Source organism: Rhinoderma darwinii, chromosome 1, assembly GCF_050947455.1.
Source record: "Rhinoderma darwinii isolate aRhiDar2 chromosome 1, aRhiDar2.hap1, whole genome shotgun sequence".
In the NCBI taxonomy this organism is placed as follows: Eukaryota; Metazoa; Chordata; class Amphibia; order Anura; family Rhinodermatidae; genus Rhinoderma; species Rhinoderma darwinii.
In genome coordinates this window covers 176,460,647-176,476,262 of record NC_134687.1, presented here as the reverse complement: position 1 = coordinate 176,476,262, position 15,616 = coordinate 176,460,647, and the positions used below count along the sequence as shown (strand labels likewise).

General features: G+C 42.8%; 1 protein-coding gene across 1 annotated transcript in view; it reads right to left on the bottom strand.

The window, feature by feature from the left end:
- The window catches only part of TACR3 (tachykinin receptor 3), a 154,489-nt gene that overhangs the window by 64,046 nt on the left and 74,827 nt on the right, over positions 1-15,616 (bottom strand). The window lies entirely within an intron of this gene.

Here is a 15,616-nt window from a genome sequence, read left to right as displayed (position 1 = left end):
ACATATATGTCAAATTCACATCCATACACCCAGAGGAAGTACGTGAAATTGGCTATTGGCTACAAACATGGGCCTAATATAGTGGTGTTTGATATTTCCTGGTTGGTAAATGTCTGCACAGGTGAATGCAGGTAATATTATATTTCCAGGAGATTCCTGCAAGAACACATGACCACTTTTATGTTTCTCTATAGAAATACAACTGTGTAATGGGAGGAGTACGCTTCATTATCATATGAACAGCCTCCTCTCAGTGACATCACCAGCCAGTGAACTGGAGGGAAAAACTGAGTTTAAAATGCCAGGAGAAGTGAGGGTCAGTGTCAGGCCTCATGCACACGACCGTATTTTTTCCCACCCGTAAATACTGGCGTAAATACGGGTCCGGTGTCACACGTATTCCACCCGTTTTGCACCAGTATTTACGAACCCGTGCCCGTAAATATGGGTCCGGTGTCACACGTATTCCACCCGTATTTACGAGCACGTTTTTGGCGGCAAAATAGCACTGCACTAATCGGCAGCCCCTTCTCTCTATCAGTGCAGGATAGAGAGAAGGGACAGCCTTTTCTGTAATAAAAGTTAAAGAAATTCATACTTACCCGGCCGTTGTCTTGGTGACGCGTCCCTCTCTTCATATCCAGCCCGACATCCATGGATGACGCGGCAGTCCATGTGACCGCTGCAGCCTGTGATTGACCTGTGATTGGCTGCAGCGGTCACATGGCCTGAAACGTCATCCAGGACGTCGGGCCGGATGTCGAGAGGGACGCGTCACCAAGGCAACGGGCGGGAGACCGGACTGGAGGAAGCAGGAAGTTGTCGGTAAGTATGAACGTCTTTTATTTTTATTTATATTATTTATATTTATTTTTTACAGGTTTATACTGATCGGTAGTCACTGTCCAGGGTGCTGAAAGAGTTACTGCCGATCAGTTAACTCTTTCAGCTTCCTGGACAGTGACTATTTACTGACGTCGCTTAGCAATGCTGCCGTAATGACGGGTGCACACATGTAGCCACCCGTCATTACGAGAGCTCCATAGACTTCTATGGACTGTCCGTGCCGTTATCACGGCCTGAAATAGGACATGTTCTATCTTTTTCAACGGCACGGGCACCTTCCCGTGAGAAAACGGGAAGGCACCCGTCGCCAATAGAAGTCTATGAGCCCGTTATTACGGGTCGTAATTACGACCCGTAATAACGGGAGTTTTTTTGGTCGTATGCATGAGGCCTCAGTCGTTGGAGATCCATATCTCGGTTGGAGTGACTGCCCATATTTTCAGCTGTTCCCACAGCCAGGATATCGCCGCTGTGCATCAGTAAGGTTTTGTTCTGTTTCTTTTATCCCTTTTATTTTTATAAACTGTTTGATTGCATTGTAACTGTATGTATATTTTTCATCTTTTAATCTGACACCTATTTTTTGTATTGCACTGCACTATTGTGTATTAAATTTGAAATAGTTATAAGTCTCTTCCTTGTAGTCTTACAGAACTTAATCTTCCGAAGGTGAGGAACGTTACCTGTATTTTATGTTCCATTTAGATAACCTGTGTTATTGTAACTGGTGTTAAGGGAACATAGAGACGTAGGCCCCTATTGCTTAGATAAGTATAGGTGGTGTTAGCATACTGTGGTATAAATTATTGGGGCGTTGGAAACCTATGTGAGTAATTTAGCATAATCCTGTCATCTAGAGTAGGTGGGCATGGATTTATGTGGTAAATTAATAAGCTCAGTAGTGTAGTTCACCCCTGTGACGTGACCTGAGATCGGCGATCGGCACATTTCTCATTACCTTTAGGGCTCATGCACACAACCATATTATGGCTCTGTTTTTTAGGACTTTATAAAGGTACATAGCGCCCGACAGAGCTTGAACAGCAGTGCATGAAGATTGTATGGCTCAATACTAAGAAGCAGTATGGCTGCCTTACACTACTATGCAAGATCCGTGCCAGCTCCCCTCTTGGTGCATACAACTTTTTGAGCACTTTTTATTGCATTTTTTGGTAGAGCCAAGGTGACCAAAAAACAATGATTTTGCCGTTTTAAATTTTTGATTTTTGACGGCGTTCACCGTGCGAGTTAAATAATGGTATATTGTAATAGTTTGGACTTTTACAGACACAGCGATAACAGTTTTGTGTATTTTTTTTACATTACTTTAGAGAAAAAATGTGAAAAGGTTATTTTTTTTTTACTTTAAATATTTATTAATTTTTTTTCACTAATAATAATTTACTTTTGTTTTTACACATTTTATTAGCCCTCCTAGGGGACTCAAACCAGTAATCAGTAGATAACTGGTACAATACACTGACGTGTGCTGTATATTATGATTTTTACAGGCTCCTGTAACAGCGCGATCGCTGTTCTTGGCCAGCTCCATACATCACCCCTCACACCATGACATGCTATTAAGTCATGGTGCGCAAAGGGGTTAAAGCGCAGTGTCTGGTGCAGAGTGAAAATTGCAATTTTCCACTGATATGCCATTTTAGTGCACTATATTTTATGCCCAGTTTGGGCCACTGTAGAAAAATACCTCCTAAAATATTAACCGGGTTCTCCTGGGTATGGCGATCCTATATCGGTGGAAGTAAACTGCTGTTTGGGCACGCTGCAGGGCTCAGAACGAAGGAGGCAGCATTTGGCTTTTGGAGCGCAGATTTAGCTTGGTAGTAGTTCTGTTTGGCGTTTTGCTGGTATTTCAGTTTATAATGTGGGGGCATATGTAATCTGTGCAGGGTACATCAGGGGCATAATAATACTGTATAATAATGTGGTAAATAAATAATAATCTGCAGATATGTGGCCAGTGCTGCACTGATAAATGGTTTCAAATCTTATCCGCTTTTGGAACACTACAGATTTTGCATCGCCATATTCTGAGAGCCAGAACTTCTTTATTTTTCCTCCACCGGAGCTGTATGAGGGCTTATTTGTCGCAGGACAATCTGTAGTTTTTATTGGTACCGTTTTGGGGTACATGCAATTTTTTTTGATCACTTTTTATTCAATTTTTTGGCAAGCAAGGTGACCAAAAACCATCAATTCTGACAATGTTTTTTATTCATTGTTTTATGGCGTTCACCCCTGGGCTATAAATGACCATTTTACTTTATTCTGCGGGTCGGTACGATTACGGCGATACCATATTTATATATTTTTTTATATTTTGCAGCGTTTGCGCCCGCCCAAAAAAAAAATCACTTATTTATAAAAGAATTATTTTTTTGTGTCACCATATTCTGAGCGCCATAACTTTTTTATTTTTCAGTCAAAAAAGCTGTGTAAGGGCTTGTTTTTTGCGGGACGGGTTGTAGTTTTTATTGGTACTATTTTGGCGTACAGGGGACTTTTTGATCACTTTTTATTGTATATTTTGAAGGGGTGTGACCAAAAATAGTGATGTTAGCATAGTTTTTTTACTTATTTTTTTTGGTGGTGTTCATCCTGCGGGTAAAATAATATTATAGTTTTATAGTTGGGGTTGTTACGAACCAAATATGTGAACTTTTTTAATGTGTTAATATTTTTCCTATAATAAAAGACTTATTATATTATTTTTTGTTTATGTAACTCCTAACTTTTATTTTTACACTTTTTTCAAACATTTTTATTATCTTTTTTTTTTACTTTTTTTACTTGTTCCACTAGGGGACATTGAAACTTGCAGCTCTGATCGCTGCTAGAACACATTACACTACCTACGTAGTGTAATGTGTTCTCTCATTGTGACATGACAGTCAGTGACGCCATCTTGATGATCAGGTACGTGGGGGCGGACGGGGGTGATCGGGGGTCTAATAGGGGGAACTGGGGACCGGACAAAAAGGACCTCGGTCTGTGCTCCGAGGCCTCAGCTACCTCCGTAGCTCAGTACACAGAGTTTAAGCGTCTGCCGGGGTGCTATCTTATGCCAAAGCGCTGCTGTGAAAAGGCAGCACTCTGGCATAAGTACCCTTAATGGCCGCCGTGAAAACACGTATAGGCGGTCATTAAGGGGTTAAACATGATGTGACATATTAGATATTTTTTGGCCCTTCTAAATCTAACATAGAGTATACCCATATAGAGTAGGTGCATGTGTACTAGGGGGGATATTATTGTATAGCCTCAAGCTACATTGTATTATTGGAAAATATGACTGTGCTCTATATAACCTTTCTCAACTATACTTTATAATTGTTTCTTCTAAGCTGTGTATTACGTTTGTGCTTGCCACTAAAATGTTTTTTTTATTTTTTATTTAGTTTATTTGTTCAGTCTCTGCAACAGTTGTGATTTTCATTTCAGAGAGATGAAAAAAAACGTGCCAATTTTCATGGGCAAATTATATAACTAAAAATGTGAACTCTTCTTTTGGTTCCAAAAATGTTTACAGTGGTATGCTTAGCCCATATTGTGAATCTCTCCAAGTAGTACATAACCGACATATTGATATGCCTTAAAAGCGTGATATCTTATTCTGTAATTTGTGCATCCGTGTTTCTTTTCATACTCAAGTGACAACCATGCATGTATGATACTTATCATTAATGCGTCTGCGCTATATTACCGTCGATCTTTGTCTCAAATTGGATGCGCCTGTGCTTGGAATAACGCATGCTCTGTAGTGTTTCTTGAACACTATTGTTGAGGCGGCCATCTTCACATACCACGCTAATGGGCTCTCTCCTGGTAACTTCGTTTTTGCTTGATTGATTTTTTGAGAACAGGTGGAACCTACTTTAATAATTAATAGTACTATATGAGGTATATAAGAGGAGACTTACTTCACCCGTTTTTCTGCTAGCACAATAAAATATTTACTGTTTCGTCTGTGTCTATGAATGCAATTTTCACACACTGTTTTCCACTGTTTTCTCTTTAAATCCAAACTGTTATTGTTTTACAAGTTAAATCACATCACATTATTAAACAAATATATGTAACGAATGCAAAAAGACAGTAAGGCAACATATCATTTGACATCTCACATAGCACGTGGAAGTCTTCAAATGATATAAAAGAGCATGCACACTTGTACAATAAACATTCTTTTGTAGATAACAGTAATCATAACTTTCAAAAAAGCTATGTTGCAAATAATGATCTGTCCTGAACCAGATCAAGGAGGACATCCAGATCAATACAAAAGAAAAAGAAATAAAAACAAACTCAAGAGGAAACAAAAATACATTCCCAGTGCGGAAATTACAGAGATATGACTGTAATAACGTTTAGGTATGCTTTTAGGTTGCATAATATGGACTATTCCCCCTGGTGGATAAATTGTGGGTAGTGATGATTTGGATTGCCAAAAGACTTTTCATAGATACAGGTGGTATTAAAGGGAACCTGTCACCAGCATTTCACCTATTAAACCAGCAATACCTGGTGGTAGTGGGTGAAAAATCGTTTCTATATAACCTATAATTGTCTTCTTAGTCGGCTCTGTAGCTTTAGTATTCAGTTTTTTAGTGTTCCCACACCGTATGCTAATGAGCAGAAAAGAGTCAGATCTTCGTTTGAAAAGAGTCAAATCTTCGTTTGAAAAGAGCCATATCTTCATTCTTCAAGTCTTTCCGAGTTTACCCCGCCTCCTTACTTTTGATTGACAGCTCCTTGCATTCCCCCAGCACACAAAATCTTGCGCTTGTGCATTGATGTCCTATTCTAGTGTGTGCACACAAAGAGACACCGGATTATTACGATAAAAAGCACAAAATGTTTGCAGACCGATATTTACAGTCGGAGAAGGAGTTTAGGAGACGGCAGCAATTAACTTTTTACAGCAGCGGTCAGTGAGGGATAAGTAAAGTTCAATAGGTGAAATGCTGGTGACAGGTTCCCTTTAAAGTGAGATATCACTTCTTGTATGTGGGATTGCACTGGGTTTTTCCAGTATCTGGTAATTAGTTTGGTGGACATGAGGTGTGCTATTTCAGTTGTGCAGTCAGAGGGAAAAGCATTTGTTCCCTTAAAAAGCAAAGTCATACTCGGGTTTACGTTTACATCTTGTTGGAGAAGGTTAAGGATTATTCTTCGTGTTGCATGCCAGAGAGGTTGTATTTTGTTACAGTAGCATAAAATATGACAGTGATCCTGTTTTTACACAGTTCCTCCAGCAGGTATGTGGACATAAGGGGAGGATCCTGTTGAGTCTAGCTGGGGTGTAGTACTGCCTTAGGCAGGTTTTAATAGCAGCTTTTTGATGTGAGATGCGCCTGAATGATTTGTATATCATATGAAGTGCGGATTGCCACCCTTTGGTAGTAATAGTAAGGGTATGTTCACACGCAGTGAGCAAAAATGTCTGAAAATACGGAGCTGTTTTCAGGTGAAAACATCTCCTGATTTGCAGACTTTTTTTAACATTTCGCATTTTTCGCAGCGTTTTTTACAGCCGTTTTTGGAGCTGTTTTTCAATGGAGTCAATCAAAAACGCCTCCAAAAATGTCCCAAGAAGTGTTCTGCACTTCTTTTGACGAGCCGTCATTTTATGCGCCATATTTTGACAGCTACGCGTAAAATAAAGGCTCGTGGGAACAGAATATTGTAAAACCCATTACAAGCAATGGGCAGATGTTTCTAGGCGTATTAGGGGCGTTTTTTTCAGGCTTAATTTGAGGCGTAAAACGCCCGAATTACGTCTAAAAATAGGCCGTGTGAACATACCCTAATATTTAGTTCTCCTTCCCAGTTGTTTATGTAATTTTTTTTTAAATAGCTCAGACTTTGTTCCAATTTAATTGTAAAACAATGATATCCCTCATTATAGTAATATACCAGGTTTGAGCATTGGTTTAAGTGGTTCGTTGTTTTTTGTAAGAACTCTCTAATTTGTAAAAATTTCACAAAATCTCTATTGGGTATCTGATAGTTGTCTTTCAGGTATGTGAAATTAGTTGTCCCTGTAGAATCATGTAGAATCTTCTGCTGTAGACATATTGTATGTTTTCCAGTTCTCCAGATCTAAGTTAGGAATATTGTCCTCAATAAAACCTAGAGGAATTTGGTCAAAGTGGCAATCAAATTTTTAAGCAGAGGTAGTAACAAAAACATTCTATACCTTGTCTGAGGTTTGTATGGAAGATAGATAAGAAGTTCTGGTTATAAGTTTCCAGAAGGGAGCAATCAGTCTAGAACCCCTTCCCAACATCCGCCGTATATAAACGGTGCTGCCGGGCAGGGCTTCTTGCAAAGCGCAGTACAATTACGTCATGGTGATAGTGCGGGCTCAGGAGCTGAGCCCGCACCATCACCGCCGGGTGCCAGCTGTAAGTTACAGCTGACACCCTGATGTAACGGCCTGGACCGGAGCTAGCTTCCGATCTGGCCAATTAACCCCTCAGATGCGGCGTTCAATAGAGATCGCAGCATCTGAGGGGTTTTTAGCCACCGGCACCCCAGCAACATGATCGCTGGGTTGCCGGTGGATGCAATGGCAATCGGAGGTCTAATACTGGCCTCCCGGTCTGCCAGCAATGGAAGCCTCCTATGCCCTGCTCGGAGGCGGGGCATAAAAGGCTTCCGGTACCATCGGCAAGTGGGTGTCCGCTGTATGTTACCCTGCTGTATCGGCAGGAACCAGAGATAGCTCCGATCCCTGCCATCAACCCATTAGATGCAGTGATCGAAAGCGATCGCTGCATCTTAGTGGTTTGTAGTAAATCAGCAGTCCTGCCTTGCGATGGTAAGGCTGCCGACTGCTACTATGGCAACAGGGGGCCTAACAATGGCCTTTTGTCTGCCATTACGGAAGCCGATTAGACCCCGCCTGGTTGCGGAGCCTGATTGGCTTGCTGTCAGTGAACAACTGACAGTTCTAATACATTGCACTACATAGGTAGTGTAATGTATTAGAACATCAATAAACAGTTGGACCTTCAAGTCACCTAGTGGGACTAAAAAAAAGTGTCAAAAAAGTAAAAATAAAAGTTGTAAAAAATAAAATAAAAGTTTAAAGTAATGAAATAAAACACAATAGACCCTTTTCCACTTATCAAGTCATTTATTATTGACAAAAAATTATAAACCATACATATTTGGTATCGCCGCGTCCGTAATGACCTGAACTATAAAAATATTATTGTAATGATGGGGGCAGGGAAACAGACAAGTGAGCCCTAATCTACCCGCCACTCAGTCCCTGCCTACTTGCAACGACCCGCACTAGGCGACGGGGTACAACTGGGCGACAGTCCCTACGCTCAATAAGTGCACGACAGACAAACAGACAAGGGTACACAGAAGCTAAGGGAAATGGGGCAGTTTCCCACGGCAACACCGTGAGCAACAAGAGTGGTGAACGAGCCGAATCACACCAGGAGTGTACGAGGTACCAAACGCAGAGCAGGAAAGTAGTGAACAAGTCGAGTCAAACCAGGAGTGTACGAGGTACCAAACGCAGAGCAGGAGAGTAGTCAGTAAGCCAGGGTCAGTATGAAGCAGGGACAAATAGTTCTAGAAGCTGCAGCAGGGCCAGGAAACCAAACGAGAAGAATCACAAGCAAGGAGGATCAGGAAAGGCAGGTATAAATAGACAGAGGGCGGGAGCTAGCTCCGTCTGGCCAGGCTGTGATAGGCTCTCCCACTCCTAAGCCTGCCATCCTGAGTGGTGGAAGATGGAGTCTGTCTCACAGACATAGAAGCAGGTGCAGACTGATTACCTATGGGCGTTGACACAGAAGCTGTGCCTGGCAGATCCTTTACAATTATGTTATTTTGTCATGCGCATTGAATGTCGTAAAAAAAACAACTAAAAAATACTGCCAGAATTGCTGTTTCTTTGGTCACTTTGTCCTCCAAAAATTGGAATAAAAAGTGATCAAAATGTTGCATGTATCCAAAAATGGTACCTATAAAAACTATAGTATGTCTCGCAAAAAACAAGCCCTCATATAGCGCCGTCGACTAAAAAATTAAAAAGTTAAGGTTCTCACAACATGGCGACAGAAAAAATAAATTATTTTTACAAAAGTAATTTTTGTTACATCCACGGCCATGGACCGTCGGGATTACTCACCCCTCGACGGCCGCAGCCATGGACTTGTGAGCGCTGGTCCCCATCTGCTCCCCAGGAGACGTCAGCGCTCACTTCCGCTCCACTCTGCTGTGTCCCGTAGGATGCGCGCGCACACTCGCGTCCGGTCTTAAAGGGCCAGTGCGCGCATATGTATATCATCAGTAATTAGCCCATGATCACCCTGGACTATAAGAAGGGCTCCGCCCTTTCACTCCTTGCCTGAGCGTTGTTTGTATTCCTCTGTTAGTCTTGCAAATGGTCCCTTAGTGTTATCCTGTTCCCGTGCCATGCTACCTGTATCCTGAATCCTGTGTTGTAGTTGTTCCTGTGCCCGCTATAGTGTTGGAGTCAAAATCTGCCATCGGCCACGTCTGCTGTGTTACACTACGTCTGGTGTCATCTGTCTTTTCTGCATCACCTGCCGTCAAGATCCCATCTGTGCCTAGCCATTGCTTCTGTCTGGACTATTAAAGGTACCTTTGTGCTGGGGCTATATATATTGGCTTGGTACACTGTAGTTTGGCCAGCTGCCATCACGGTGCGGCCCAATGGGTCCACACACCCTCAGATCGTGACAGTACGCTCAGGCCATGGACCCCGCTGGCCAACCCAAGAACATGATGACGTCACAAGCCATGCAGGCAGACATTTGTGACCTTAGGTCATGACAGGACCAACTCCTCCTGGCGGTGAATTCCATTGCACATCGGTTGGATGCACAAGCTGTAGCCGCCACAGCACCTGCTCCTGTTGCTCTGGCTGTTCCTCTTGCTACACCTCCTGCCAGTACCAGTGCTGACTTCCAATTCTCGCTGCCACTACCTCCTTGGTACGACAGAGATGCGAGGGCCTGTAGGGAATTTCTGAACCAGTGCCAGATCCACTTCAGCCTACATGCTAGAGCATTTCCTTCCGATAGTGCTAGGATCGCATTCATAGTCTCTCTCCTGGCTGGTAAAGCCCTGGCATGGGCGAATCCCATTTGGAACGTAAGGGACCAGAGACCCGTGACTTACAGTGCTTCCTACAAACAAACTGCAAAGTATTTGAGGAACCTGAACGAGTCTCTTGAGCCGCTCCATCCCTGCTGACCCTGTGCCAAGGAGACAACTCTGTGGGCGAGTACACCATTCGGTTCCGTACCCTGGCAGCCAAGCTGACCTGGAACAACAATCATTAGTGGCCACATTCTGGCAGGGTATATCCTCTGAGATCAAAGACGAGCTTGCCACTCGAGACCTGACCTCTACCCTAGATTACCTCATTGCTCTAGCCACCCGGATTGACATGCGGATTCAGGAATAGTCTCAAGAGGTATGCCGGTCCAGAAGACTTCCTAGGCTGGCTCCTACATTTCGGCAACCACTGTTGCCCTCATTAGCTACTCCACCTGAAGAGTCTATGAAAGTAGACCAACTCAAATTGTCTGTCCAAGAAAAACAACACAGACGCACTTCGGAACTATGTCTGTATTGCGGCCTCGGAGGCCATATTGTGCATTTGTGTCCCCAAAAAACAAAAAACTCCAGTCCCTAGGTTTGGTTGGAGAGACAACCCTAAGTGGAAGGGCGCTAAATAAAAGACTCTTTTCCAAATAGCACATCCCCGTGATCATAGTGTCCGGCGAGAAGATGCACCGGGTCTATACCTATCTGGACTCAGGATCCGCGGCAAACTTCATCCCGCAAGATTTAGTGGATCATCTGCAGTTGCCGACTGCTCCTATGGAGACGTCTTTGGCTATTGCCTCGGTGAATGGTCTTCCTCTGCCCGATCCGATCGTGTCTGAGACCAAGCCACTGAAGCTCCAAGTTGGAGCTCTTCACACTGAACTAATTACATTCCTTGTCTTGCCTAAAGCCATCAATCCGGTTTTGCTGGGTCTGCCTCGGCTCCAGTTGCATGCTCCAGTCCTGGATTGGAATTCAGGAGAAGTTCTCTAATGGGGTCCCAAATGTCCCCACCGCTGCCTATTACAGATACATCCTGTCCAGCCTCCTCAGCTTCAGTCATTAGCGGGATTATCGACTAATTATTCCCAGTTTGCAGACGTCTTCAGCAAAAAGGAATCTGAGATGCTTCCTCCACCACACCGATTGAACTGGTTCCTATCGCTTCTCCTCCCTGGGGACGGGTATATCCTCTCTCCTTGGCAGAAACTCAGTCCATGTCGGCCTATGTCAAGGAGAATCTGGAGAGGTGTTTCATATGAAAGTCTTCCTCCCCGGCCAGGGCTGGGTTCTTCTTCGTTAAGAAGAAATACGGATCTCTTCGACCTTGCATTGACTACCGTGGTCTCAACCAGATCACGATCAAGAAAAAATACCCGTTGCCACTAATATCCGAACTGTTTGACCGCATACGAGGAGCCAGGATTTTCTTTAAACTAAACTTGTGTGGTACTTACAATTTGATCTGAATCCGTCAAGGTGACAACTGCATTCAACACTTGAGACGGGCACTATGAATAGCTGGTGATGACCTTTGGTCTGTGTAACGCTCTCGCGGTCTTCCTGGAATGGCCACGCCCTCAGGGCCTGCGGTCCATACAGGGTTTTTTGGGATTCGCCAACTTCTACCGGCAGTTTATCTCAAACTTCCCATCACTGACAGCTCCCATCTCTACCCTTAGCAAGAGGGGTGTGAACTCCAAGGTGTGCACTCCAGAGGCAGAGTTCGCATTTATTCGTCTCAAAAAGGCCTTCACTTCAGCCTCGATCCTCCATCATCCTGACGTATCTCGGCAGTTTTCTTTGGAGGTGGACACCTCTTCTCTTGGTGCAGGTGGAGCACCAAAGGAAAGGCAGTAGTATGTGGCTACTACTCGAGACTTTTTTCTACTGCAGAGTACAATTACTCTATTGGGGATCGGGAGCGACTGGCGATCAAATTGGCTCTGAAGGAGTGGAGACATCTCTTTATAGAGGGCGCAGCTCATCCCATCCTGATATACACCGACCACCAGAACCTCAGCTATCTCCAATCGGCTCAAAGGCTAAACCCTCGTCAAGCCAGGTGGTCGCTGTTCTTCACCTGTTTCCAAGTTGTGCTCCACTACCGTCCTGCTGACAAAAATGTGAGGGTCGATGCCCTATCCAGCTCGTTTAAAATAGAGGATATTGTGGAGTCCCACTAATGTATCATAGACCCGTCCTGCATTATTACGGCTAATCCCCTGCAAGTTAGAGACATCCCTCTGGGGAGGACTTTTGAGCGGTTGGCAGGCAGGAGGAGAATCCTTTGCTGGGGACACAGCTCCAAACTGGCTGGACACGCGGGTGTTCGTAAGACTCGAGACCTGATAACTCGTCATTTCTGGTGGCCCACGCTGCCCAAAGATGTTGTGGGCTTTGTCTCTTCCTGCACTGTGTGTGCTTCAAAAAAGGTTGCTCACTCCAAGCCTGCCGGTCTGCTTCAACCTCTGCCTGTACCCAATACCCCTTGGCAGCACATTGCAATGGACTTTGTCACTGACCTCCCTCCATCAGGTGGATGAAATACTGTCTGGGTGGTGGTGGACCGGTTTTCAAAGATGGCACATTTTATCCCGCTGACTGGCCTACCTTCTGCTCCTCGACTGGCAAGTAGGATATGTACTAAACACACGTAGGATATTTCTAAATACTGCAGAATCTGGGCTTTATTGAGTTGCGTTTCTCTTGTGAAACCTTCTGTTTTACATAAAAAAATGAATTCAAAATGAATTTCTGCAAAAAAAAATTTCATTTGTAAATTTCACATCTACTTTGCTTTTGCTGAACTGGTCCTTGAAAAAAATAGCTGATAAATTTCTAAGCCTTGTAACGTCCTAGAAAAATAAAGGGACGTTCAAAAAACATTGCAAACATAAATTAGACATGTGGAAAATGTTAACTAGTAACTATTTTGTCTGGTATTACTATCTGTTTTACAAGCAGATACATTTAAATTTAGAAAAATTATAATTTTTGCAAATGTTCAAAAAATTTTGGTTTCTCACCAATAAATATTGAATTTATCGACTAATTTTTTTCACTAACATAAAGTCCAATATGTCACGAGAAAACAATCTCAGAATCACTTGGATAGGTAAAAGCATTCCAAAGTTATTACCACATGATGTGACACATGTCAGATTTGAAAAATAAGGCTCTGTCAGGAAGGTCAAAAGTGGCCACAGCGGGAAGGGGTTATAGGGAACCTTTCACCAGCATTTCACCTATTAAACCAGCAATACCTGGTGGAAGTGGGTGAAAAATCATTTTTATGTAACCTATAATTATCTTCTAAATAGGCCCTGTACCTTTAGTATCCAGTTTTTTTGTGTCTGCACTGTATGCTAATGAGCATAAATGAGTCATATCTCCGTTTGAAAAGACTCATATCTTCATTCCTCAAGCTTTTCCGAGTTAACCCCGCCTCCTTACTTTTGATTGACAGCTCCTCACCTCCTCTCAGCACACAAGAAATCCTGCGCTTGTACATCAATGTCCTGTTCTGGTGCGTGCGCACAACGGGGTCCATATCGGCACTGCGCAGCACCATAAAAGGCGCAAAATGTTTGCAGACATTATTTACAGTCGGAGGAGGAGTTTAGGAGTGGGGATAATGGCAATGAACTTTTGACAGCAGTGGCCAGCGAGGGTGAGTAGAGTTCAATAGGTGAAATGCTGGTCACAGGTTCCCTTTAAAGAGCTGCACCCATTAATATATCTTTCTATTTTTACCCAGCTGTTATTGGCGTTGCAAGACCACCAGTGTGATAGCTGTTCTAAAATACATACTGTGTATTAGTCCCGTAAATTTGATAATCCCAGACCATCTGCTTTTATTTTTAGTGTCACCACTATTTTTTCTTGAATTGCATTGTCTTTTGGATGTGTGGCAATCAATGCAATAGAATATATATGCAGTACCCGCCACTTTTCAGCTTAAGGTTTGGATTTTGGAGCGCATATTTTGCTGGAATGGTTTTCGGGCGCCATGTCAAATTTGAAAAAACCCCTACAGTACCAATATTGTGGAAATCCCAGAGAAGTGACCACATTTTGGAAACTTCACTAATCAAGTAATGCATCAAGAGCTGTAGTGAGCATTTTGACCCCACAGATGTATTTCAGAGTGTAAATTGCAATGTTTTTAATAGATATTCAATTTCAGTGCCCAATATGTTGTGCCCAGCTTGTGCCACTGTTAAAAGACAGCTCTCTAATTATAATGCAGTGTTTCCAAGTTTTAGCAACACCTTACAAGTGGCCCTAATCTTTTGCCTGGACATACGACAGGGCTCATGAGTAAAAGAGCATTATGCACATTTGAGGCCTAATTTTGTGATGTACACAGAATTGTCCGACAATTGCAGAGGCTCTAATTTAAAATGATAAAAGAAACCCCAAAGAAGTTTTGGAAACTACACCCTTTAAGGAATTTATCAATGGGTGAAGTAAGAATTTAGACTCTATAGGTGTTTTCCAGAAATTAATGCACAGCAGATGGTGCCAAGTGAAAATTGCAATTTTCCACTAATATGCCATTTCAGTGCCCAATATATTGTGCTCAGCATGTGCCATCGGAGACACACACCCCAGATATTGTTAATCACATTCCCTCAGAAACTGCGATTCCATACAGATGTGTCCTCCCTTAACGTATCTCTAAGACCTTGTTAACATCACATTATAGAGTTCCGTCAGAGGTATACGTCGGGTAGACTCCCAACGTATACCGCCAATGGAGGGCTGAAACGTATCCCACTGTACAGGTATAAAGTAGACTATATCTACTGAAACCCTCAGGCAAAGCGCTACTTGAAGCGCTGTGCTTGGGAAAGCTCCAGACATCACTGTCCATATATAGACAGTGATGTCAGAAGCTTTACAACGCCGGAGTTCCTGGCCAGAGCATCGCAAGCGCTCTAGCGAGGGACTCTGGTCCTGGAGAAACCCTTGACTTCACTGTTTACATAAGATGCCAAAATCCCCAGCCAGAGCAAAGCAATCCGCCCCTGGAGAAGCCCCTGTCATCCTTCACAATATTATTTGACCAGGGAGCAATAACAGCTAAGACCATTCGCGTGTCCAGTGAGCTTCACACTCACAAATTCATGCAGGTACAAATGGACATGACAACAATATTTATTTTACTGTTTTCTTTATGTATGCAAATATTTTAAAGCATACATTCCATAAACATATCTTTCATCCAAAAACGGTCATAATGGCTTACATTTATAAATATGCAAGTGGTTACTCGAGATGGAGATGCTGCAGGAGGGAAATACAGACAATAACATCATTTATTAATACACCAGTAATAACACCTTGTTAGCCTTAAAAATCCTGGGCACAAATTCAAAGTATAAGGTAGGTAAACCACAACCAAATTGAGATGACCGTCCCATACACCTATGGATTCGGATCTACTTAAACACACTAAAACTGCATGTTTCGTTAAGCCCATTGGAACTCAATGAGTCCAATGTATATATCTAATACACTTCTCTCTGGAGTTAACAAATCCTTAACTTTTTCTAACAAAAAAACATTGGAGATCATAGTTTCTATGATTATTCTCAAAGAAGTGAAGTGCTACTGTCGTCACCACATTTATTTTTAT